The sequence below is a fragment of the Lepisma saccharinum genome, chromosome 26 (genome assembly GCF_977018435.1).
Source record: "Lepisma saccharinum chromosome 26, izLepSacc3.1, whole genome shotgun sequence".
In the NCBI taxonomy this organism is placed as follows: domain Eukaryota; kingdom Metazoa; phylum Arthropoda; class Insecta; order Zygentoma; family Lepismatidae; genus Lepisma; species Lepisma saccharinum.
The window spans coordinates 9,663,803-9,676,951 of record NC_139254.1 but is presented as its reverse complement, the minus strand read 5'-3'; positions in this window follow the sequence as shown (position 1 = coordinate 9,676,951).

The following is a 13,149-nucleotide window of genomic DNA, read 5'->3' as shown; positions in this document are numbered from 1 at the left end:
ATCAAGATCAACCTCAATCTCTGTGTTGGGTTGATTTAAATTTGCAAATGTCCTCCTGTTTGGAGGGAATGATTGTAGCTCATAACTCTCAATATTTTCCATTTTTTTCTTGTATGTATTTTTATTTAAATATTAATCTCTATGATTGCAGTTGTTGTGGCTCCAGCAAAATCAACTAATTCTTCTTTTTCATTAGTGACCATCAATTCAATATAATCTATTCTATTATGGCACACAGGAAAATATAATGTTGGGGATGGATTGTAGATGATGGGCTCCATAAATTCAGAATTAGGTTTGAATGTTGCAATGATCCCAGTTTGTTTGTGAGTGCCTATGCCATTTGATTTGGTGATCATACCCTCTGCCACATTACAGTCAATATTTAGAGTCTCTATGGCCAAGAATTTAGGTATATTCATAGCAGTGTGTTTGATGCCTGGTTCAAGTTTTGTGTTGTTCTCAAAGCCTAACAGCTCTCCTATAGTACCCAGATCCACTGTTTCTGTAGCAGATACAATCTCTACTCTGTGAGTGACAGAATTTTGACTTAACACTATACCTCTGGGTAATTGAGCATTTAGAGTGGACAGATTATACTGCCCTGGAGTGATGACAATTTTTTGATCCCCTACTGCAATTTTGTTGTTGTGGTGTGTAATATTAGGGATCAAATACATGCCATAAAATGCTCTGAGAGCTATTGTTTTGGGATACACTATGTCATCATGCAATTTGAGTTTCAATATTGAATTTTGGCTGGTGAGATGGAATACCCCCATGATGTTTTAAATACCACAAGGCTTTTTGAAAATCTTCAATTGATGGTTTATTTATTTGAGACATATATCTAAGAACAGATAAACACAAATGTCCACAATTAACATCTTTGAAGTTTTGAACACGGGCATTATTGTAATAAAGATTAGCTGAATTTAGATATTTTATTAAATTTTCAGGTGGAACACCTCCAAATGAATCAAACACAAATGCCTCATTTTTTAAATATCTAAGATAACAAATCCAGTGAGTGCCCTGATTTTTGTACTTATCCAAATTAACAATGCCACACTCTTTGTTGAGTGGTTGTTCTGGTAAAGAATCAGACATGTACACACCTCTAAAATTTTTGATGCCCAGTGGCTTGATTAAAGCTTCAATATCTTGGTTTGTAAGCGGCTCTTGTTTTTTTTAAACTTATTCATGGCTCTCTTAACACCTTTGCCTTGTTTCTCAATGGCCAGGTTATGGCGCCTCTGCTCATCTAATTCTGCCTTATTTTTTTTGGCATCTATTACTGTTTTTGCTATGGCAGCTGATCCCCCAGCCAAGCTCCCCACAGCCCCGAGAGCAGCTAAGATGGCAGGGATAGTAAATATAAATCCCCCCACATGTGATTTTTTTCTTGATTGCTGTAATTTTTTTAATTGGGGGGTACTAAGTAACAATTTCATACCATGCCCCTTTGCAAGACAAGAGCTTTTTTTCTTGCGCTGCTTTTTGGTCAAAAGACTGTCAATAGTTTTAAGAGATTTAAGACCTGCATAAGGTATTTGATACATAACACCCTTGGCCTTCATTGTAGGTTTATTATATACATATTCACAACCCCCACCCCAGTTTTTGTTTGGTGCTCATAGCTATGGTGGTCCCCAATGCTGCTATTTTTTCACTTAAAGAAGCATCTTTGCTTACAAATCTACCAAATGCAGCCTCTTCTAATTTCTTGTCTGCAACATGTCTCTTGTCAAGATCAGAATGTGTGTTGTATGCTATGTCATGGTCTCTACAAGCAGCATCTAGGGGATTAACACCAGGATCACCTCTGTTTAATCTATGGTCCAATTTTGTGCCTGGACCACAATATTGATAGCCTGGAATGTGTAGTTCAAATGGCAGCTTGTTTATAATGTCATTAACAAGGCCCCGACCCTCAGAAACATTCCAAAATTCAGGTGGTAGAGTATTAATAATTTTTATAAGATATCCAATACCCTTAGTGTCATTCACTATAAAATTAGACAATTTAGTGCTTATCATGTCCATAATTCCAACCTTTTCATTGTAAAAATTGTGGTTCCCAGCATTTTCCTCCCCAGCTATTACCAATAACCTATCTACAAGTTTCCTGACATCATCAACCCACACAAATTCTTTAGGCAGGGTGTTGTATTGTTTGATTCCACTGCCAGTCTTGATCAGTGACCATATGGGCTTGATTAAATTGTTGTATTTTGCTCCACTGCTAGACTTGACTCTTTTTTGTGTGGGATCATTGTTCTGGTATAGAGCATCTGATTTTATTAATATTTCTTTGTAATATTCATAATCTTGATCTGTATAGCTGCCAGGTCTCTTCCTAGTCATCAGTTCCCACAATCCAGGTGTGCCGGGGTACTTAACAAAAGCACCTTTTTCTCCGAGACGAGATTCTGAATATACAATCAGATCATCTCCCATAAATGTTACTCTGAAATTGCCAATTCTATGTATGATGCTACCATCACGCTCTGTGTCAGCATATAAGCCAAAAACCTCATCTTTGTTGTCTTTAGATGTGCTTAAATATTTTTGAGCAAGAAGACCCAATTCAATAGGATCCTGAGTAGCTTCAATTCTTCTAGGAGCAATAGGACTAGGTGTATGAATACTGGAAAGTGGGGTGAATGGATAATCTAATATGTTCCTTGCAGCTACAGGTACAAGCTCTGTGATCAAATTTTGATTTTGCTCTGTAACAGTTTTGATATTTTTACCTAATTCACTAATAGCATCAATAATAGGCTGTTCTGTTTGTTTGTGTTTTTCATAAATTCCTCGGTTCTCTGATTTCCATCCCTTAAATCTTTTTACAAGATAATCTCTTAATTTAAGATCATCAATGATTGGCCTTTTCATGGTTATTTATTTATGTTTCAATGTCTAGAAAATTGTTGATTTTATTTCTGTATTTGCCACTATTGGGTGTTCTTGTCATATCAATTGTGACAAACCCATAACTGTCCTGGTTCCAGCACCTGCTGCAAAACTTGGAAAAATCATTGTAGCTCAAGTCCCCACCTACATATTCATCATGTATGTGTTTGAGGTTGGTATGATCCTGATGAAACACACATATAAAATTGCTGTTGTCTCGGATCAGCTGCTTCGGTATTTTTGAAAAAGTCTGTGCCAGGTAGAAGCAATCAATGTTTTTGTGTCGGCCCTGTGTAAAGAAATTTCTAACCTTGTTTTGATTATCCAGTATAATGTCATCAAACACAACAACAGAATTATCGAGACATTCATGGAGTGGCTTAACATCTGGTTCAAAAGTGGCTATATCCAATCCATCATATAGCTTCATCAGCTGCTGATATTTTAATTGTTCCAAGCTCTTAGAGAAGATATACAAGTGCCTGTTTTTCCAGTCTAACCAGTTGGGTGCCAATAAAAAATTATCAACCATTAGTGTAGTTTTACCACAAGCAGATGGCCCAACAATAAGACACCTAATATTATCAGGCAGCAATTTTCCATTTCTCTTATTCTGCTGTTCAGGTTCTGGCAGCCTTTTTATAACATCCCAGGTGCTCATATTATTATTTTGTCTGCATCGATCCAGCTGTGTTCTGGGAGTCCTAGCCATTTGACAAGTAACTTGTTGCCTTTTCTGCGGATGATTTTTTCTATGAGATATGTGTCAGGCTGTTTAGTTTTGTTGAGCTCTTCTTCATAGAACCTGCCTTTGAGAATTTCTCCTCGGTGATCCTTTATTATATATGTGTTAAGGGTCCCAGGTTTAACTTGAACCAATTTAAATAATTCAGTGCTCCAGTTTCTTGTAAAGCCTCTTTTGAATAAGTGCTTATATTTGCTGATTCTTACTTGTTCACCCACCCTGTATTTGGCTTTTCTTGTTGTTGGCTGATATCTAGGATAATAAACAGTACTGATAAATTTTTGCTCATCAGATGAAGTTACTTCAGAGGGTTTTATGTTGATTGTGGAATGGACCGAGTTGTTATATTTTTGTAGAAGTTCTGGAAGAATATTAATCCATTTATAATTACCTTGGAGGGTAAATTGTTTATACATAAGATTTTTTTAAGTTCTGTTGAACCTCTCTACAATTGAGGCCTTGAGGTCACTGTAACTCGAATAATGTTGTATTGCCTGGCTTTTAATAAATTGTTGAAACACTGAATTATAAAATTCTTTGCCATTATCTGTTTGCAAATAGCGCGGTGATCTTCCACTCTGATTGATGATTGTTCTGATGGCTTCTGTAACACATTTTCCAGTCTTGGATTTGAGTGGCACAGCCCAGGCAAATTTTGAAAATGTATCTATTACAGTGAGTAGATACTTGTAGCCCTTGTTGATTTTGTCTAAGTTTTTCAGCTGTCCACTTGCCATCTCAATCAAGTCGCTCTGCCATAAATCATCTATGCCTTTTGTGACTACTGGCAGTCTCTTAAAATTATGTCTGGCTTGTCTGTGTAATTCATCAACAATAATTTGTCTAGACATAATATGTAAACAAGAATATTGCAACTATAGGGTGTTCAGCAGCTGATACTGCAGGATTTTCTAAATATAATTTGTCCCCTATTTGTATTTTAAATTCCAAAGAGCCATCATCTTCAACATATGCTGTTTCTAATGTATTGGGATCTGTAAAATCCTCTAATTCTACACTGGTGATTTTCACTTTGTTATCAGCATTTGTTATTGATAAGGTAGGGTAGTGGTGTGCCTGTGGTTGAAGCCAATATTTGATTTTGATTGGTCTCAATGTGCCCCCAACAAAAAACTGGTAATAAAATTGTGTAGGGGACAGCATATATATTTTGCCACCTGGTGTAAATGGAGAATCATATTCTTTGTTGGGGATGCTGTACAATTCAAGAATTACTGTATGTTTAGGATTTTCAATTATGCCTGTTATTTCTTTTTCTGCTGTGAGCAATCTGCTTGTTACAGATTCAAGGTGCTCATTGATGGTCCTAACAACATCATCATGGCCTGGCTTGATTTTTATGTCCACAACAAGTTTCTTGTATTGTTGCACAATCTCTTGGAGCTGGGTGGCAAAAACAGACAGAGCATTTGCTTGATTGGATTCCATGGTCCCTAGCTGTTGCTTGATATTAGCTACAATTTGTTGCAAATTTTCAACAACTGCCAATTTTGAATTTTGAGCAGTAAGATCATGGACCTGTCTTCTGATATCCTCAAACAGGGCATGCAATTCATTAATATGTTGATTTGTTGGTAGAGTGGCCACTGCCTGAGTGAGATGTTTGATCTCTGCCTGGATATTCTTGATATCTTCTGATTTCAATATCCGATTCACTGCTCTCTTAATATTTTTAAGTTCCTGTGATGTAGGCAGATTTTATACTGTATTTTGCAAAGATTCAAGTGCCAATTTTACATTGTTTAATTCAGAAGCATCAGCCACATTTTGCATAGCATCTTGGAGCAGGGCTATATCTGCCTGAGTGGGTGTGGATTGTTGTAAAATTTCAAGCTTTGTTTGGATATCATCGATCAAGTGATGAAAATGAGATAGCTCAGATTCAGTGTTGAGGTTTTCAAGCTTTGTGATTTGTTGCTGGACACTGACAAGGGTATCTACAATACCGGGCAGGCGGGATTCTTGTACATTTGCCAAATCACTTTGCACTGCTGCTATTGTACCTTCAAGATGGGTTATGGTACTTTGAATTTTTCCAAAATCTTCATATGTTTCAAGTTGCAGCTTAATATTTGCTACACTCCGAGTTATTGCACTCATAGCATCAGAAGATGGCAAGTTGTTCATAAAATTTTCAAGTGTCTCAATTTTTTCTTTAACCTCGGCTATGGCATTGTTCAGAGGGCCCAGATTAGGTATTTGGAGGGACTGAATCTGTTCCTTTAGAATGGAAATCACTAGATCAAAATCTTCTTGTGATTTTATGCTTTTGACAATTGTTTGGAGCTGTGCCTGGACATTATTTATTTGCTCTTCCAATTGTTGTTTCAATTGCTCAGAGTTGTTAGCCTGGGTCTTAAATTTGGCTTGAAGAGCTGCTACAGCCTCTTCTAACCTTTGAAAATTATCCAATGTGGCCAAATCAGTATATTTCTGAAGCAGCAATTTGAGTTCAGAATCAATTTTAAGAAGAGGGTCCATGCATTGTGATTGCAAATTTGTAATTTCTAATTGAAGACTGGCATTGAGTGTGGTTTGTAAAGCCTGTAAATCACTTCTTAATTTCTTGACTCTGACATCAAGCATCAAAATCTCGTCACTGTGATCTTCATGCTTTGTATGGCCAAATATATCATTAGGCATTTTTGTTTTAGTGGTTATTTATTATAGAGTATCTAATTCTTAATTCTATAAAAAAAGGTATAAGCTTGTCATATGATCCCGGGACCTCAATATATAAACAGCCACCAGCAGAAACAGTATAAACAGTGCCAGAAATCATGTTTGAGTGCTTAATTCTATAAATATTTCTCCCTATTGAAATTTTAACATCACCCTCAGGAGTTGTAATAAATTGTAATTGCCCACCTACAGATAATTGGTAATGATTTAAATTATTGTTAAATATGTACAATGTTTTACCTGTTTCATCATCAATATCTGTAAGTATGCTGTTCAGATGAATAATTAACAAAGCACTTAGTTTAGATATTATATCAGAAGAGGGTTGTGGTGTTGGCAGCTCCATAATACCTTGTTTTTTGAACCCAAATAAGTTCATAGGCATGTTTATTTATTTCAAATCATGCTCTGTGCTTGGGCATTGATTGCCATTTTTCAAATCACAATGACCCCATGGTAGAGTATGTATGCCACATGACAAAATACATCTCTTATCATCATGTGGGTCCAGAGCCACTTTTCTTACAATATTGCTAGTCAATAAGTGATCCACACTCTGAATTCTGGATTTTGATGTTCTGATGGTGCTACATGATTTGAGGCAATTTTTATAATCTTCAAATTCAAGCTCCTTTTCAACAGTTACTTTGCCAATGCCCTTGGCTTTTTTGGCAACAGCACCACTACATGTTTCAAAACTATACATCTTGGCTCTTAACCCAGCAAATGCCACAATAACATCACCAAGTGTCTCATCTTTTAACTTGCCAGGCACCTTTTTGTTGTGGGGTTGAATTCTTGTATGTTCACTGGTATCAAAATATTCAAGCAATTCAGGCTGTGACATATCTTTATAAACATCTTCTGTCCGAATATCAAAAACAAAACTATCCGTGTCCATGTACATCAATTTTACACGATTCTTATAAAAAGGCTTCAACACATTATAATACAATTTTAACATATGTAATTTGGCCAATTCCAATATCACAGCCCCTACATAAATAGGTTTATCAAACTTAATTTTTGTTTTTTTCATGTTGAAAAGTGCCATATTTTCATCATAAATTCTTCTATAATTGAAATTAGGCTTTGCAACCAATTTTTTGCTCAGGCTGGGGTCAGTAATTATTTTAACATCGGTATGTTTTCTGACATTTTCAATAGTTTTGCCATACACAGAATTGACCATCAATTTAAACAAGGCCTTATCAAATTGGCTTTTTGCAGATGTTCGAAGCTCTGTGTTTGTATCAATATATGGCTTCAACCATTTTAAGTGCCTGAACCTCAAAACTTTGCCAAGTTTGGTCACTTGAACACCATGATTCATCAGGAACTGGAGGTTTTTGTAATATATGACATAACCCTGTTTTGGCTCCAGTGTCATCATCAATTTCTTCTGTTTAGAGCCAGGTGAACACTGAACCTCGGGAATTGGGGGCAGATCAGAAAATTTGTTGTGTAAATCATCTGGAATTGTCAGATCAACCTCTAAGAAGAGGCCATAGTTACTGTCATCAAAATCCTTAAGATTCTCAATATTAAAATCTTCGACCCATTCAAGCCCTGCATATGGCAGTTTATCCATCATGGCATAACCATACAGGCTGTTTGCATCTACATACAGTATATAATTTGATGGCAGTGCTGGATCATAATCAGGAATATATTTGTTATTTGCTCTGGCATATCTCTGAGAACATTGCACCATCCCTCCTCTTATACATTGTTCCATAAACAGATACATGTCTTGATCTTGGATCAGATCCAATTGCATTTTAATGTTTAAAAACATTGCAGCCCATGCTAGGCCCGGAGCACTGTAAAAATACATTGGATCCAGCTTATAATTTTGCATAGAAGATTTTCTGAATGCTTGAAGTATATCAGCTAAGAGGGTCACATCAAGTTTTAAATATGCCATGTGATAATCACCAAATGTCTGGCATTTTAAATTGTTCCACATCAATTGGGCATGGTGATAATCATCATCAGTGATTCCAGATCCTCTGATTTTGCTGTAAAACTCTTCTTGTGGTGGCAAAGAACACTCATCAAATTTAGAAAGATCTGTAACATAGTCATATGGATATATACCCTTCCGCCTAATTAATTTCAGGTCCTGATTTGGAAACAAAGCACATGTGATTTTGAATTGATCATCAGATAATTGAGTGGCCAGTGTAGCCAGGCTAGCCGATAAAATTCTGTATGAATCAAGAAATCTTATGTGAATAGGAACACCATTAACTTTAATTATTTTGCTAATAGCAATATATTTTTCATCATTTTCTGCTAAAATATTTAAATTCTGCTTGTCAAACCCCTCGTATCTGATCAGATGATGGAAATCATAATTGGATGCACCATGGCAAAATATTGGGACAAATTTTGGTCTCTGGATCTTAATATTACAGCTATTACACAGGGCCATTTTGAATTTACCATCTGTATGAGAATGGTGTTTCACCTTGATTTTTGTATCTGAAAATTCAGAGTCACATACCGGGCATTTTTCTGCATTGTTGAAATCTTCAATCTGTTTCTCTGTTAAAAACAACATGGGTTTTGATTTTAATAAGATATTAGATGCTATGTCATGGCACTCATTTTCTATTCTATGTGCAAATTTTTTGATGGCATCTGGTCCCATGTATATATATTCTTTACTAACAACACCATCCTGTACAATCACATAATAAAAGCTGGAAGGTTCATGTAACTGGTATGGTGTAATTGAAGATTCTTCAGGATGTGGGCTACAGAATGCAAGAGGTTTGAGATTTGATTCAAAATCACAGACTATATATGCTGGGTGTTCCAACAAGGCTTCAAACTTTTTGAATTCTGCATTTTCACTTGGATTGGGCATCACCATATGAACAGGTTTATGATTTTTACAGTATTTTAAATGTTCGATTAACTTGTTTTTAGCAATTTCTGCATTCACTTCCCGAACCCTATTCACCATTTTTTGACCATTAAGTACAGTTAAACATCTTCTGCACAACTTGAATATTGTATTGGATTTGTCTAGTTGTGTTCTCACTAAAGCTTCAAGATTATGTATCAGAGTGTAATGATATATGCCATCCCCTTCAATTAAGAGCAGATCAATCGGAACAGCAGAATCATCATCAAATGTACTGATTCTGAGAGGTGCTATCAAGCAATTGCCACGGCCAGTAGAACAAGTAAATACATTAATAGATAATTGTTTGCCATTAATATCCCGGGCCTTTTTTTCAAATTTATCAATATTCTGAACAGACATTGGATATTCTAAACCCTCCATTGCTTCATTAAAAATATGTTCATATTGTTTGTAATAAGTTATTCTCTGAGGATTCCTTGAAACTGGAAACAAAGCAGCTAAAATACACCACAAAAAGCATTTATCATCATTATTTTCAATATTAACCACGGCTCTTTTGTTTTTAATATTGGCCGGTAATGGCAGATATGTAGATCCTTGTAATGGGCTGAATTCAGAAATATTAACATATAACTTGTGTGGAGAACCGCATAGGCTCCATCCTGACTCTTTTGCTGCAAATTCAGAGTGTTTAATATTCAATTGATCTATCAAACTGCTTATTATTTTGTCTGAATTTGCATTTGAATATACCGGTACAGTTTCTGTTATGTGGGGCTGTGTAAATTTTGTGCCATTTGGCTTCTTATATTGTGTAAACAATTTGAGGGACAGCTTATAAGAGCCATTTTGTGCATTTAGAATTGCCTGCACATCAGGATTTACACTGTTCAAAAAATTCTTAATACCACATCTTGGCTCTGATACAAACCGATAATCCCTTAATTGGCCATTAAAACTGCTATGGATAGGTGGTTCATAGCGTGGCTGCTTTGCAGGTCCAGCATTAACAGGTGCTTCATGCTTCCTTTTCAGACCAGATGTAGATGCTTGTGGGGGCAATATTGATGACTGTGCAGAACAAGTATTTTTATGTGTATATGTGAAGTATTGCATGCTATATTTTCTATGGCATTTAGGGCATATTTTTGTGGGAGTTCTGTATTTGTCTGGATTACAAATCTTTTGGTGCTTGGCCCAATTGGGGCTGGATATATTCTTTTTGCATTGATTACAATGTTTTTGATTTGGCATTTTTGTTGTTGTTTATTATATAAGATTTCCTGGGTTTCAATTCAAAATTCTATGCTTAATAAAAAAATATCAATTGGGTTCAGCAGTGTGCTTTCTATATTTAGTGTATGTATGTATGAGTGTTAATATTTTTGGCTTTGGTATTTATATAAAATTTCTTGGGATTCAAATCAAAACTCTATGCTTAATAAAAAATATCAGTTGGGTTCAGCAGTGTGCTTTGTGTGTGTGTGTGTGTGTGTATGTGTGTGTGTGTGTGTGTGTGTGTGTGTGTGTGTGTGTGTGTGTGTGTGGATGGCTTATATGAGCATTTTTGGCCTAGTTTTAGGTGTAGTCAAAACAATATAAAAAAGGCATATTTTTGACAAGCTTATGGACAAAAATCTGGCAGATGTAGCTTTTGTAAGTATAGGCAAATCAATCTGAGGGGGGTCATACTTTCCGAGAAATTCCCGAGGGCATTTTTACAAAAATCTTGGATTAGACAGGGTTCCACACTTGAGCAAAAACCTCATATGGGCATGTTGAGCTAGTTTTAAGTGTAGCCAAATCTGCTTGAGGGGGGTTCATACTTTCCTGAGTTTATAATATTGTAAATACAACTACTCCCTCTTGTGGCATGTTGAGTTCGTTTTTGGGAAGCAAATTTGCCAGACGGCACTCATTGACAAGGATAATATTGTTGTCTCGCGCCGAAAATGCCTCCAGTTCAAAAAAGAACTGCTGAATCAAGGTAAGAAAATACATTACTTGCATGAGACGTATAGGTAAATAATGTGATCATTATGGTCTCATTATTTTCCAGTGCACGAGAGACAGAAAGAAAGATAGACAATCTCTTTTTATTCCTCGGCTTATCTTTGTTTAGCTTCCGCTAAAACTGGCGGTATATTTGTTGCACAAAGGATAAAACAATACTCTGACTATCAACAATGTTGGGCAATAATTTGGTGGAAGGCAACAACAAACCCAAAAGGCTTGAATTTACTGAAACAGTTCTCTCACTCTCTTGTAAGTTTTACTTTGGGGCTGTCATTTTGAGGGGGGAGGGGGATCTGTTGACCCAGTCTCAAATAAATGGAACTTTTTGCGTAGAAAAATATGTTCACTCTTGAACAAGAACACGTTTTTAATCATTTCTCGAAAATTTCTTAGGTAAATTTTTTATATCGGACAAACGGATTTCTTCAAATTTACAAGAGAAATTACTTACCGAATGCAGTTTCTTTATGGTTGTGGAACTTCGGGGAAGTGTTTTCTTGCATCGTTCATTGAATTTTGCCGGTAAATCATGTATTTTTCGATATAAATGTGTGACCGATGCACGAAAGCTGTTGCATCCATTTCCTTCCAGCCGGATGTTGCCTGTGTGTGATGACGTAATCACGGTCAATGCTGGTCAGTGTTTCCAAACACGTGTTTTTGTAACTGAAGAAGGTACGTTTCGACAAATGGTTTGTGGGGCTATGTGTCAATGGTTCGTGGCGCATTTTTTTCTAAACCAATCTTTAACTATTGTAACCTAAACGTGACCCAACCGAACCTAACCTTACCGGAAATGGTTTGTGGGGCTATGTATGAATGGTTCGTGGGGCTATGCGTCAATGGTTTGTGGGGCTACGTAGGTATATTTGGATCTAGTGGGGTGGAAACACTGCATGCCGAGTACGGTTGTGAAACTGACCGCCATTTTACGTGTTACCGAAGGCAAAAAGAAACGAAGAAAACTTACTCGATATGTCGCAAATATAGCTTATTTCCGTGAAATAAGCTAAATGCCACCTTCAACAACGTTTCTCAATGCAGAATACGTAAGTACGAATATTCAAATTAAATGAACTAGCAAATTTCAGCCGTTTGTCCGATATAAGAAATTTACCATTTCTTAAACTTCAATGTATAGATCTATCAGTTAAAATAGGAACACGCTTTTCCATTCTACGTAAAATTAAAGGTCGGTTGAAGTGCCAGTGAACAGCATATGATGGCCGCGCCATTCACGAATAGCTGACGCGGAGTGATACGGTGTGTTTACAGAGGGTCGTAAGGTTCGTGATTCCGACTTTAGCTTACTCATGGAGAGGGGGTGATGGGGCTACAGCCCATCCCGAAATTTTGATAAAATTAAAATTTTCAAATTAATGTACTAAAGAAATCGATTTTGGTTTGAGTTGGTGTTTTAAGTCCACTTTATACACAGTAAGGCTAATCGGGACGGGATTTAAAGTTTAAAGTGGGATCCGAACCAGTGTTTCTTTCAGAAAATTTTCTCCGGGGGCATTCCAGAGAACCAGGAGGGCAGGGACGTAGCTAGGTTGATCAGGGCAAAAAGAAGCAGATGTTTCTTGAAAATGAGTGGAAAGTTACCAAGGAAGGATATAAACTCGATACATTACAAAGCAGGGACGTCGTTAGGGGGGGCCCGGGGGGCACCGGCCCCCCGAAACGTCCACGTGGCTCCGGCAAACTGTTCTACACCTGCTGAAAATTTTACTTTCATGACAAATATTGCAAAATAGTTTTTCAGTATTTTTCTTTCAGTTAGAAACACTGTTCTTAATTTGAGTGGCACGAACCCAAAACCACATTTCTTTCTCGTTTTCCTGGTTCTAGCTTGAGTAGATTATAGAACGACCGCTTGTGCAGCGGTAAA